This window comes from Vulpes lagopus, chromosome 18 (genome assembly GCF_018345385.1).
Source record: "Vulpes lagopus strain Blue_001 chromosome 18, ASM1834538v1, whole genome shotgun sequence".
In the NCBI taxonomy this organism is placed as follows: Eukaryota; Metazoa; Chordata; class Mammalia; order Carnivora; family Canidae; genus Vulpes; species Vulpes lagopus.
In genome coordinates this window covers 39,254,568-39,269,893 of record NC_054841.1, presented here as the reverse complement: position 1 = coordinate 39,269,893, position 15,326 = coordinate 39,254,568, and the positions used below count along the sequence as shown (strand labels likewise).

Sequence of the window (15,326 nt, the reverse complement as noted above, 5' to 3'; positions counted from 1 at the left end):
CTTTGGTTCAGGGCGTGATCCCAGGGTCGAGGGATCGAGCTCCCCTTGCATGGAGCCTGCTTCTCCCTCTGCCTGAGTCCCTGCCTTTCTTTCTCTGTATCTCTCATGAATAAATAAAATATTTAAAACAAACAAACAAACAAACAAAAAACACATACACACCAAACACAGAGAAAATTAAAAACCCATCATGGGACTAAAGGAGTTTTTCTTTTTTTGCCTCTCCCATATAATCACTAAAATCTTTCCTATAATCCATATTCCTCTCTAAAAAAAAAAAAATTCAGTAGGCTCCACACTGGGTATGGGCTCAAACTCACAAGCCTGAGATCAAGACCTGAACTGAGGGGATCCCTGGGTGGCGCAGCGGCTTAGCGCCTGCCTTTGACCCAGGGCGCAATCCTGGAGACCCGGGATTGAGTCCCACGTCGGGCTCCCGGTGCATGGAGTCTGCTTCTCCCTCTGCCTGTGTCTCTGCCTCTCTCTCTCTCTCTCTGTGACTATCATAAATAAAATAAATAAATAAAAATTAAAAAAAAAAAAAAAGACCTGAACTGATATCAAGAGTTGTACACTTAACCAAATGAGCCATCCAGGGACCCCAAGCCAGAACAAAATATTTTTTTTAAAACAATTCTTTCTCTAAAAATATAAGATCACAAGAGACAACCAATGACAATTGCATTTTACCATTCATTATTACTAAATTATTCACTATTGATACATTATTCAGTAATAAAACAAAATGAAAATGGTATGATTTGAACAAAAAATCATACTGGGTTAATTCCACTAAAGTCTACACAAACACACTTAACAATTTCTTAAAAACAAGAGGAGGTCAGTTCCTTTCTGAAAATCATGATGATAGGAACATCGGAGATTAGAGTCCAGAGTCTAATGTCCTAATGAGGACTTACCTACTAGGAAGAGACTGCATACAGGGGAAGACAGGCAAGATAACATAGTCTAATAATTCAGAATTTCCACCCTGATAACTGAGGGTTTTCATTCATTCATCCATGCAATCACTCATTTATCTTTTAAATTATTCAGTAGCCATTATGTATCAGGCATTAAGAATACAGATATGAGTCAGACACATCCCTGCTATCCTGGGAAGTATTGTCCTTAACCAAAATACATATGAATATTAGGCAAGAGAAAGTGGAAATATTTTATTTCTGTAAAGACATATAATTTGCGAGTCAGTCAAAATAGATGGCATTTGTGAAATAATTCAATTTACGTGCACCTCATTCTAAATAGTCTACAAAAAAAGACTTTTTATAGCATGTTACTTAAGAAGCGTCACTTGCTCCTTTCTCATTTCTTCTAATCTTTCCTTGGTAGTTTAATTTGGTCCAGTTTGAGAGTCAGTCACTCTAATTTCATCAATGTACCAGTTTGTTTCAAAAACTTGACCAAAAGGAGTATAAATATTCCCTTAAAGTTAAACAGAATTGGGTATTGTTTGAAATCAATATCTTAACAACTTTGATAATAAACTCCTAGTAATGTACAAAATATCAAACTATGAGAAGATTTAAAATCCCACAATGACCCTTACAGAGAAATTACCTGGACTATTGCAAAGCAGTTTCATTTATTCCAATCAAAAATTGTGTTTCAGACATTGTCTCTCAATAGTTGGCAATCAGCAACTCTAGCAATCAGATAATATCCAATCTTCAAAAGAAAAAGTTTCAAGAACACAAATATTATGCAAAGATTAACTTCAACTTGATGACTTTTACCTCACTACATGGATGACTTTAGAAAACAACCTAAAATATAAAAAATAAATAGTGAGTAAACTAAAATGGATATTAAATGCAACCTTTAAAAATATGCATAGTAAATTTTCAGTGATTATGCTTCTAAGTTAATTTACCTTGCCATTGATGATGGAAATTTAATGGGAACTCAAAGCTGGGTTAACAGATTATATAAACAGGAAATGTTACTTTCAATACTATAAGATTCAATTCTTATTCAGGTTATTAAGCTAATAACCTGGAGGTAATATAGATAATGGGTTAGAAATTACAGCATTCCACAGTTAAGCAATATGCAAATAAAAATAGCATCTGATAAAAGCAAAATAAGAAGCCAAAGGGTAATACATTTCTTAAAATATTTTCTATTTCATTTCAGAAATGGATCCCAAAGAAGTAGTGAAAAATAGCTGTAACATAGGTATGCCCCACACCTGCAGTTTTTCAAATAAATTGATGAGGATTCCTGGTTATATATGTGAAAAAAAAAATAACCATCTCTTACATGTATTTTTTCAAAAAGATAATTTAACTATGACATAGGCACAGTGATTCTGAATTTATAATTAAAATGCTAAAATGATAGAGAACTTTTATAGGCTTCATATTAATAACAGAAATTAATTCTGCTTGTTTTGAGAAAAGGGTACCATGGATTTTAAAACACTTTCTAAAATGAGCTTAACTACAACAGAAAAAAAATTAATATGATGTAGTGAAATAAATTACTAAAGAGTCTGTGAAATCTCCTCCTTTAAGATTAATAAAGTCAGGAACACATCTATCTTGACTTGTTTAAATGAAGTCAGATTGAAGGCTTAAGATTGAATTAAGTGAAAGCAAATAATCTCTTTTCATCAGTCATGTCTATAGATTCCCTAAGTCAAAAACATCAAAAAGACAAGAAAGTGAAGTTCTAAAATGTATAACATTCCTTATACCATAGGTAATCAATTTGTATGTAAAATAGTATACTGAGGGGAAGGCACCTAATATTTAATCATAAAGAAGGAGTAAAATATAAGACATATAAAAGGTAGACACTGCAGTAGAAATTTTTAAAGGCATCTGAATCAGTTGAGCCAATTATCTGTCTTCAATTTCAAATGTTATTAAAGAAATGTTTATAATTAATTTTAAATGCTATATATATTATAGACCTACATAAAAAGTATAATAAATACATTTCAGTTTTTCTGGTTAAGGAATGAATCTCACTAGAATTTTCAAGTCAAAATAATGTCCTCTCATTCTAATTGAAATTAATGATTATTTCAACTGTAAAACACAGCCAAGAGGCTTCTCTGAAGCTCCCTTCCAGCCCTTCTCAGAGCTTTGCTATCTACCCAAGATTAGGTCCTGGGTAGGTGCAAAGAAGAAAGCACTTATTTTTCATCTTTAAAGACCTCACACTCTTGTAAGGAAGAGTGACCTATAAACAAGGAATTATGACACACTTGATAAATGCTAAAATAGAGATTTGTTACATAGTGCCTCCAAAGATTGAAATAAGTTATTCTATAGGCTTGTGGACTAGAGGAAAATGAACAGCTCCAGACAGACGGAGGAATGTGAGGCCAAACTCCCAAGGAAAGTTTCAGTAGATCTTGCTGATAAAATTTTAAAAGGTAGTAACTAAATGACACACTAAATTTATCCTAACAAGTTCCATTTTCAGTGTCCGTGGAATTTCCATTTGTTGCTGGTCTTATCATCATATAAAAAGTTTTCATCCTAGAACAAAGGCTGGCCAGTATACTCATCAGGCATAATGAGAACAGCACCTACGTAATGTTTCAAGTCAATAATGATGACAACAATCCAAAAATCAGACTCAACCAAGTCATCCACATCATTGGGAATGAAAAAGAGCTATTTATCTTTAAAAGCTTTTTAAATATTTAGTAGATCTAATGCTATTTAGAAATAATGTAGCCTTAGTTCAAAGTCTTGGGAAATAGGCTTGCTCTTTCTTCTTAATACTTGTGGATTTAAAATACTCCTATTGCGGGATCCCTGGGTGGCGCAGTGGTTTGGCGCTTGCCTTTGGCCCAGGGCGCGATCTTGGAGACCCGGGATCGAATCCCACATCAGGCTCCCGGTGCATGGAGCCTGCTTCTCCCTCTGCCTGTGTCTCTGCCTCTCTCTCTCTCTCTGTGTGTGACTATCATAAATAAATAAAAATTAAAAAAAAAATAGTCCTATTGCATTTTAGTGTACTTCATGGAGCAGTGGACAAATCATTTCTCCACACTGGGAAAGAGTGTTGCAATAAAATATAAAACAAGACCCAGGGGAAAAAAAGGAAAAACATCCTTTTCCTATTTGATACTATATATATTTGATATATATGAAATATATATATATATATTTCATACTATATATATGTGTGTGTATGTATGTATATATATACACACACTTTATTAAAATATTGCTTCTCTTTACATGAACCAGATTTATAAGTAACTAATACACATTAGAACTAAAATTTTGTGGAATTTTTTTAAGTGGCATAATGAATTAATGCTTTTTTTATGAAGGATCTATTTTCTCTCATTTTAATACCTTTATTTTAGCCTTTGTCAAATACAGAATATATATAAACCAAATTTTTAACTGAAAAAATGTGATTATTTGCCAGAAAACTATTTTCAGTTTGACACATTTAGAAACAACATGCTGAGGTATTTTCTATTCTTTGAGGATCAATATAAAAATGTTAATATAATCTCTTCCTATTAATATCTGCATATAGATTATGTATAATAAAAATCTTAACATGTTCTTGGAACTAGACAACCACTACTCCCACACTGATTATACATGATCATAAAATACCCAAAACTTTGGGCCTCTTTCCCTTTTAACATTCCCAAAAGGACTTTCTTTCCCTCTTTCTTTACACTTTGAATACTCTATTTTGTCTAAGCCTAGGGTTACCTGCCACCCACTAGGAAAATTTTCCACTGGCTTTTTCTGTCCAAAGACTGTACTTCCACCATTGTTTTCATTTCTCACCCAAAAAGTCCTTTTTTCCTTCTAGCAATTACAACTTACCCCTAGTGAAAAGTCCACTGAATTCACCCTCCCTCTTCTTGCTATTCCTAGAATGTTCTTCTCAAAATTATATAATATATAAAATTATATTATTATATAAATTTTATATATTATATAAAATTATATAATTTTCTTCTCAAAATTATATATACATATTTGTATTATATATAATACATATATATATCCTGTTCTTCCCTAATTATAACCTTAGCAGTCCACTATTTCAATCAGATCAGAGAATGAAGAGCTGATTACTGACATCTGTAATTATATTTATGTTTATGGTTATCCAGTCAGCCCAATTTTAATTTATGATCAAAGCAAATTAAGTTGTTTAATATAAAATGGTTGTCAATGCAGAATGAAAAATTAATATAAGCATACAATGATGGAAAATTGCTTACCAAAAGGTATAAATTAAAAATGTCTTGACAAAGACAATAACAGATGACATTTTGATAGAGTCTATGAAAACATTTTACCAACAGAAACACAGGAGTTGCCAAAATTATGTATCAACAAGCCATAATACAAGGATCAGTACCTGGAATAATTGAAAATAGATAATAAAATAAACACAGAGAAGACAAAAAAAAAAAACAGAATGAGAAAAAGATTCAAAAGATTTGATTGTTGTTGATTGGCTTAATTTATTCAGAGCATTAAGAAAAACATCAAATACTTTGCTGTCAAACATAACAAAACTAACTGTGCTAACAGAATGATAAGTTCTGCTATCATATTAGATATTATATTTTGTTGATTAGTTCAAAGAAAAAACTACATGGGGCTTAGGGGAAACCCCCTGCTCTACACACACACACACACACACACACGTACACATGCAGTTCTATTGAGCCAAAACATCTCTGAAACATAGCCTAGGATAAAGAAAACAAAGCCAATTAACCAGCTTAAGTATTAAATTGATTATAAAACTACTATTCAAGATAGTTAAATTTTTTACACTGGAATCAGCTGTAGAGATACTTTTGATTGCCATGTAACTAGACCATGTTTTAATCTTTCTTTCAAAAAGTATCATCACAGACCAGGTTAAAATTTTGCTAAGAAACAGGAGAATCCAAATCAAAATACAATACTTAGAGAATATTCTTTCTAGGAAGCAGCTAAAATCAGAGGTGTAAGGCGCACTTTCATGGCTATCTATGGCAACAATGTACTCCCTTCCACTATTTCCTACCCAGTACTTCAATGCCAAACTCTTACCTGAGCCTAACAGCACTAGGTCTTTTTACCTTCACTAGGTCTTGGGGAAAAAAATCTAGGCATCCTCTGCAGTAGAATGCACATAATATCATGTAATTAAAATTAAACTCATGAACATCCCATCTTCACATCATTCTCACTCTTAAGAGTTTCAAGTTAAGATTTCAGAGGTTAAATAGACACACACACACACAAAAATCACTGCTGGAATGTCTTAAAAACTGCACTATGATCTTTAAGTTGCATAAGTAACACAAAATTTGATTGGCAGGTACAACATAGTACCAATAACATCTCAAATGATTTAAAAATTTTTTTCTATAACTATCCTAATATCATTAAGTGTCAGACACTAGGCTAGTTTCAAACAATTGAAAGTAAATAATTCCCAATTCTGAACTCTACTTCATCAGATTATACTACCTACAATTAATAGAGTAGGCAACCAACTAGCACTAAATGCAACCCACTGTAAATCTAATTAAAAGTTTCTAAAAAATTCAGGGTGCCTGGTTGGCTCAGTCAATAGAGCATGTGACTATTATCTTGGGGTTGTAAATGCAAGTCCTATGTTGAATGCAGAGATTACTCAAAAAAAATTCTAAGCCCAAAAAGTTTCTAAAAATTAAAGAATAGCCACAGTTTTCCAAATAACTTTCTGATTTTAGAGATAGAATATCATCCTAAATCCAGGGTGAATATCACAGCATGATACATTATTAGCTGAATATAATCTATCTTATATTGACTTCAAACTGGAGTGTGAAGGATCATGAGCATCAACTTTGTCAATGCTTTTCAACTTTTCTGACCCCTTTTTGCTCATCCATCTTCTCTTTCAGTGTTACCCTAGGCATAATAGGTTCAATAACAAATACACTTTTTTTTTATTCTTTTGGGAAGAAACCTATGATTATTTGACACTGAGTAATAAATATAGATCTCCTTTAGAAAATATCATTCAGCAGAATTCCATTAACTTACTATTTTTTAAAGTTGACTTGAGCACTGTATACATAAAATACACTTCAAAAAACTAGCTAACGGTTTTATCCATCTTGTTTTATCCATGCATATGGTTATTTGTCCAACCATAAAAATCATCCATAAAAATCAATGCAATAAGCTCAACACATGACCATTTTTCTAGGTGTCCTTAGAACTGAGAACATACAACAACACACAGATGGCTTCCTCACAGCTTCAGACCATGCCATTTATAACCAAAGTCATAATGAACAACTGATAGCCACTCTAGAGGACCACTTCCCACTGTGTATCAAGAACCTTAAAAATGCCTCCCCTTTGACTCTTCACATCCCTTTATAAGAATTCATCCAAAGATGATAGTGAACGTATATAGGGATGTATTTAAAAAAGTCATTAACAGCACAATTTATAGTAAGAAAAAGCTTTATTAAAAAGTTTAAGTGCTCAGCAATCAACGATCAAGCAGTTATCACAGAGCATATCAATAGAATATGGTCATTAAAAATTATGTTTTAGAAGACAGTTGTGAAATAAAAAGATTATTACAGGTTGTAAAGAAAAAAGAGGCTATAAAACACTGAGTATAATCCCATTTTTCAAAAATTAAATATAAATTTATGTGTAGAATAAGACCTGAGAGAATACATCAAAATGTAATTGTCGGTGATCTCTGGGGTGATGGGATTATAAATGTTCTTTATTTTATTCTTGTTGCCACTTCACATTTTCTGTTCACTTGTATTCAAGTATTATTTCTATAAAAATGGCAAAGTCCATTTTTCTCCAACTTATAAAATTTAGGAAAAGTGGCATACATGATGTATAAAATTACCATAAAAATTATAATTTTTTGAGAAGTAAAATTGGGATGTTGTTCCTCTACTACATATAACAAGCAGGAAATTTCTGTTGTCAGGAACGTTACATGATTTATTACAGAATCACACTTAGAACATAAGTCATATAACTCCCAATCTCTGCTCTTTTAAAACAGAAGCAGTCACTCTATTACATTTTCCTTTAGATCATGCTCACTTCTACTCCTTAGTAAATTCACAATTAATTGCCTTACTCATCATTTTTCTTCTCTCTCCCTTTCCCCATCCTTCTTATTAGTAAAGTTTTCTTCTTATAAATAAAAAAAAAACTACTACCTTAAAATATACCTTATTATCTGAATTGATTTCCAGCTAAGAAGTCTTTACCTTAAAAGTATGGAAAAAAGGCTGTGGACTGTGGGCCGCCGGGGTCGGTGAAGGATCTCAAGATGGCTAGGCGAAAACTTGCTCTAAAAACCATTGACTAGGTAGCTTCTGGGGAGATCATACCCTGAAACCAGAAGGCCATTGCCAACTCCCTGAAATCCTGGAATGAGATGCTTACCTCCAGGTTGGCTACTCTTCCTGAGAAACCACCTGCTATCAACTGGGCTTAATACAAGGCCAATGTGGCAAAGGCTGGCTTGGTAGACGACTTTGAGAAGAAGTTTAATGCCCTAAAGGTTCCTGTGCCAGAGGATAAATACACTGTCCAAGTGGATGCTGAGGAAAAAGAAGATGTGAAAAGCTATGCTGAGTTTTTGTCTCTCCCAAAGGCCAGGATTGAAAAATATGAAAAAGAGCTGGAGAAGATGAAGAACATAATTCCATTTGATCAGATGACCACTGACGACCTGAATGAAGTCTTCCCAGAAACCAAATTAGACAAGAAGAAGTATCCCTATTGGCCACACAAGCCAATCAAAAATTTATATACTTGAGTTGGGGAGAAAGCCCTGGCCCTCATATTATAAACATTGGACGTTAAAAATAATGATATGATATGGAAAAAAAGTATTAAAAAAAAAACAGAAGGGAGGAAGAAAGTTCAGGAAGAATAACAACAAAATAAAATTAAATGACTGTACTGATCAGAAAGGGGGAGTGATGTGGCAGGGAATCTCTTCTTCCTAATATTTTCATGCTCTCCTTGCTTATTCGGATGATTAGGTTATTTAGCCTAAAAGGTTATTTTGCTGAGGGAAAAAAAAAAAAAAGTACCTACATTCAGAAGAAAGATACAATATTTCCAGAAATAAATAACTAAATGAGTTGTTACCATATAACACTCACTATGACAAGCTTTGTTTGCTAGATAAGATTTTTAAGGCATAGCTAGGCTTTTACTTATTAAAGGTAAGCAATAGAACAAGTTTCCAGAAAAAAGTAAGTTACATGGCAACAAAATTTCCTAATTCAAGCCCTATGCAGGAGCCCAACTTTTAAATGTCAGCCTTTGTGCTGCATCAGCATTATTAGTCCTTATAAAAACCAAGTCCAGCCTCAATTTCTAACTTGAGTACAGCTGGTGAGGGGGGAGATGGGAAATTCAGAGGAGCAAGGAGAGAGTAAAAGAGAGCAAAGAGGCTAACAGAGAAGGAAAGTGAAGATAAAATGGAAGACACAGAAGATGAAGAGATGGGGAGGAAAGGTGTGAAAATGGAGAGAAATAGTGCTTAGCTACTGGTTGATAAGAAATCATCTTACACAAAAACATACATTTATGTTCATAGCATAAAAACAGAATATAAGAAGAAAATCATAGTATATTTTAATAGCTTTAAGAAAAAAAGATATAAAAAAGACAACACTTGGATACATATCATTATGCATTTATCCAAACGCATAAAATGTACAACACCAAGAGTAATATCAACAAACTATGGACTCTGATTCATAATGATATGTCAATGTAGGTTCATCAACTATTAACAGGTCTACCACTATGGTAGGGAATGTTGATAATTGGAGAGGTTGTACACATGGGAACAGAGGGTGTATGGGAAATCTTGTACATTCCCCTCAATTTTGCTGTAAATCTAAAATTGCTCTTGAAAAAGTCTTAATTTAAAAAATTAATAAACACTCCTAAGCAAAACATTTTGAACCAGGAGAAATACTGAAAATTCATACTGATGTGTATTTTTTTAATTCATTACTCTAGTGGGAAGAAACAACATGAACAGCAATCAGCTATTTACAACCTTCCCTCTGAGTGCTTTACAGCTGGAAGAATATAATTCATTACATTAAATAACAGCCAATGAAATATATTCAGTAGAATGAATTGCAAATATTAAATATCAGAAACAAGTTTTTGTTTTTAGGAAAAGAATTTGATAGTTTCCTAACACTTTTAAATCCATTTAAAGTAAGAGGAAATATGGTTCTGCATGATATAACCACCAATTTCTCTGCTCACATGAAAACTCATCTCACCAAATATAACTGGTTTGACAGAAAATAAAGTATGAAGAATGTGGCTCCTAAGTATTAATCTGGAGGAATATGTAACAATGTATCCTCCTCAACTAAACAAGATACTATCAATGACTGACAAAAGTAAATCTGAAAGCTAGACAGGTGAAGAAAACCAAAATAATAAAATTATTTTCTGTGGAAGTGACACCAAAAAGAACCTAATGAAATGAAATCTTACAAAATAATTAGACTTCACAGACACATTCTTTAAATCTCAGTATACAAATGTCTTCCAGAGTAATTTATTCAACATGGTATGATTATCACAAAAATGTTCTTCAATTACTAATTTACCAGTAATTTGCTAATTATTTACTGTCATTCATGCATTCATGTCAAACATAATTCCTGAATATTCACTTCAGGTCAAACACTGTGCCAGGCACTGCTGATAACTAGAAGCTACAAATAAACACAAGGTAGAGTAACCACAATAACTCAAACATGAATCCATAGCAGCACTGAAATTCAGAAACTTTCAAAACTTCAATTCAGCCAAAAAATTCAATTATCCCTTCCACTATTACCTTAATTCTAATATCTAAGAGTAATAAAACAACTAGTTTCAGATTCAAGTTTCTTACGTTCTGGCTAATTTTCTTATGAGACATAAGAAAGGCAAAAAATCAAGAGGAGGCTCAAAAGACCAAAAATCTCCACTAACTTGAAAGGAAGAGGTTTTCCTTATAATAGTCACTTTTCCAAACACTGTGCTCACTTACAATATTTTTATTTAAAACAGGGATCAGGGGATCCCTGGGTGGCTCAGCAGTTTGGTGCCTGCCTTTGGCCCAGGGCGTGGTCCTGGAGTCCAGGGATCAAGTCCCACATCAGGCTCCCTGCATGGAGCCTGCTCTGCCTGTGTCTCTGCCTCTTCCTCTCTCTCTGTGTCTTTCATGAATAAATAAATAAAATCTTTAAAAAATAAATATAAATAAATAAATAAATAATAAAATAGGAATCAGAGTAAGGGTTCTAAAAACACATTTGATAGAAATAAACGCTAAGTGCTCAAAAACTCTTTAAATGGCCTATGATCCACAACATGTAGCAACTGTGAGTTTTTCTGCAGCGCAAGTTCGAATTTGCACTCAGTGGGAGGCTTGAATGTGGGAAGTCTGTCCCTTGGCCTGGGCATAAGCCCTACCACAGCCTTCATCTCTCTATTTCAGCATATCTTGCTTTTCTACCTGACTTGAGTCACATTTTATAATGGATGCCCAGAAGAAATAAAATACTACTTTCAATTGTGAGGTCCTTCCAGTATTATTAAACGGTTTAAGGATAGTCATGTCTTATTATCTTTATATCACTGGCCTCTAACATCATGCATGTCTCGAAGCAAGAACTATAGTAATAATGATGATGATGATGATGATTCTTAACATGGAAAGCTTACTATAGAAGCATCCAGTGCTGTGCTTAAAAGTGCTTTGCATACATTGTCTAATTTTTACAACTCATTAAGGTACAAGCGGGAAAGTAGTTTTTAGATACAAACAGAATTGACATAAATCAAATTCTGATGCGTACACTGCACCATCTTAGAAAATTTATATCCCTGTTCTGAACTTTAATTTGCTCACCTATATAATAGAAGTCATATTTACCTCATTGTGCTGCTGCTATGAAGATTTAGGGTGACAGCACCCAAAAACAGCTAACTTGTTACCTGAACATAACAGGCCCTCACAAAGGTTAGTTCTCCTCTCACTGCTCTACTGCTTTCCCTTCATCACTCATGGTGCCCAGGAAATTCAGACTGGAGATATCTTTTTAGCCCCTGATAGACATTCTTAAACTTTGGTTGGTTACTAGGATTACCTGGGGAATTCAGTGTAAATATAAAAGCCCTGGCCTTTTTCAAGGAGCCTTGGCCCTAGTGGTCTTTCTTAGCTCTCCAGATGATTATAATACACAGGAATGTTTGAGAGAAGCTGCTCTACAGGTCTTCTCTCCCTAGCTATTTGATGCTCTGACTCCTATCCCAGAAGGAAACTTTAACTTCTGACGTTTGAAAAAACTTGATGAACTTTCCTCCATCCTATCAGTATCAATCTAGAAGACTTTGCAGACATTTCCTTGATTTCTCCACAAGGAAAAAAGGATAGGTGTCAAAGGGTAGCCAGGAGTTGATCACTTGCAGAGAGAAAACATCACAGGATTGTAGAGCATCATACATCAGAAGTAGGCTGTGTATCTTTTTTCTCTTGTTCCTCCCTTCCCCCAATTAACTGCTAAATTCTACCCAAATTTACAACTGATTAGAACAGCAGAAACCTGAGTCAGCCCAAGCAGTAACAAATGGGGAAGCGGCGAACTAAAGGACAAATTTACCATTTTAATTCAGCTTTTAATGCCGACAACTAAATTACAAAGTAACTCAATACTGACAGAAACCTTTATTGGGGATAAACTATAATCAGCCTTACAAAGAAGGAATGGTTCAGAAGAATACTGGTTTATAGTAAATGACAGTCTCCCTGGCAGTGATTAAACAGGTTTCCAACAAATATGCAGAAAACAACAATGTTAATAACATTATGCTAATGTTTATTTTAATATGCTGTTCAAATTTCAGAAATTAATTGCTTCTTTATTTTGGAAAATATGAACACTTACTATAAATCTTTAGGAAGCCCAAATTCCATAAAAACTCTCTAATAGGGTACTTAATAGTGAGAAAGAATAGGGATATTGTGTGTGATTTTCAAATTAATTAAATATTTTATAAACATTATGGAACTATTTGAGAAAATAATATTGAGAAACTAAAAAAAAAGGTAGCATTAGATTTCTAGAGATTCGTGCAATCAAAGCTCTATTACTTAGGAATTTGCCAATAAGAAAACAACAAAAACTAGCATTTCAGATATTTCCCAATATATGTCTTCAAACTAGTGGCCACTATCCATAATTTTAAGAGGTTTAATGATTTCAAGCATAATGAACACAGACGGAAGTCAATCTTTTCTAAGAGATGTTTCTCTCCTTAGAAATCTATAAAAAAATAACACAAATTAACTGAATCAGTATTTTTTGAAACCCAACTCTGAGCTGGGAAATACACAAAGAATAATCATGACATTAACTAGTATTTATTTGTAACTATCAAATATACTAGATTATAAATTCTTTCAGTAAGTGCAGGGGTGAAGTAAATCTATTCATCTTTATTCTAAACTCTATTTAAGCCTAACACATATCGACACAACACACATATAAAATGCTTTATTGTGGACATTAATTTAGTTAATAATAAATATATGTATACAAGGGAAGAGGAAACATGGTTTCAGGGAAAATGGGGGTAAACTTCCAAACCAAGGGATAAGGGAAAGACTCTAGGATGAAAAATTGTCTTGATACAGAGTAGCTGAACATGATGAGCCCTGAGAGAAATCTGTGGAAGTGAGGAATATTCTAGAAGTGAAAACCTCAGACAGTACAATGGGCAATACCCCCGTAATTATGGCCACTAAACCTGTACTTAGACAAATAACATAACAATGTTGTCCCTCTCCACTCTTCAACTAACTCCCGTAAACAAAAAATATAGGCTGTTTCTAAAAGTAACATAATATCCTCTAGTATGAAGATGTAGAAGTATGACTACTTAAGAATATTGTAATATGTAAAATTATAATCATAGTTCAATTATCTATTTCTTCTTTGCTTGGCTAGATTGTAAGCACTCTGAAGACAGACATTAGAAACTTCTGTAATCAATATCTTACCCCAGTTCTGGACCAGGGAAATATAAGGCAGGTAATAAATATTAGTTAAATGAATAATAAGTGAATCATTCTACATATAAAAAGTAAGAGATAAATAAATGAACAGAAACAGGGTAAGTAAAAGGTCTGACTGAGGACAGAAGAAAACTGGAAAGTAGGACAATCCTGAAAATATCCTGATTAAAAGCTAAAGGATAATATGCACTTTTACCAAAACACAGTCCCTGAAAAGCAGTGATTGAGAAATCTAAGTTTAGAATAAGGAAATGAAAATATGAGTATATTATTTGTATTTCAATTCATCAATAATTTCAAAATTTTTGCTTTATTTCAGATTTTTTTAAAGTCTATCTTTAATCCATATGCAATCCACACACTTAAGACGTTCTTATAAATTTCCAGAAGGTCCATTAAAGAACATGAAAAAAATGGCTAATGGCATTTCTAGATAAATGCTCCTTTATATCTATCTAGGCATCAGATCTTTATCCCTACAATCTCCTAAAAAAAAACCGAGTTTGTAAAAAACAAAGATAGAAAAACATCACTGAGATAAAATATGGGGGGAAAAAATCTTTGCCCAGTATAAGACCTGATTACCTTAATTATTTTAATTTTGAAAGGAACCTAGGGATGCCTAGGTGACTCAGTGGGTAAGCATCTGCCTTTGGCTCAAGTTGTGATTCCCAGGGTCCTGGGATGGAATCCTACATCAGGCTCCCCAGAGGGAGCCTGCTTCTCCCTCTGCCTATGTCCCTGCCTTTCACTGTGTCTCTCATGAATAAATAAATAAAATCTTTAAAAAGAAGAAGAAAAAGATAGAAGAAGAAAGAAGAAAGAAAAGAAAGAAAAAAAAGAAAAGAAAAGAAAAGAAAAGAAAAGAAAAGAAAAGAAAAGAAATCTAAATACAGTGTTGAACTTGGCCCAATCTCTTATCCAGAAATTTCTTTTCCAGCATTATTGAGATACAGCTGACATATAACATTGTGTATGTATAAAGCATACAACATACTGATTTGATACTCTTGTATATTGCAAATCATTTATCTCCATAGCTAAGACTTACATTATGCCTCATAATTACCAATTCTTTTTGTGGTGAAAACATTTAAAATCTAATCTCTTAATGGCTTATGACACTGGGATGTTCATAAGATAGTCTTACCTAATTATTTTAATGTTTCAAGAATATGTTTTATTTGCTAACTTTCCCCTCCCAAAAATGTGATTTATAC

General features: G+C 33.3%; 1 protein-coding gene and 1 pseudogene across 2 annotated transcripts in view; one reads left to right on the top strand and one right to left on the bottom strand.

Annotated features, from left to right (window-relative positions):
• Positions 1–15,326, bottom strand: part of MACROD2 (mono-ADP ribosylhydrolase 2) — a 1,912,080-nt gene that overhangs the window by 1,773,697 nt on the left and 123,057 nt on the right. The gene's annotated exons all lie outside the window — the stretch shown is intronic.
• Positions 8,323–9,420, top strand: LOC121478428 (annotated as a pseudogene).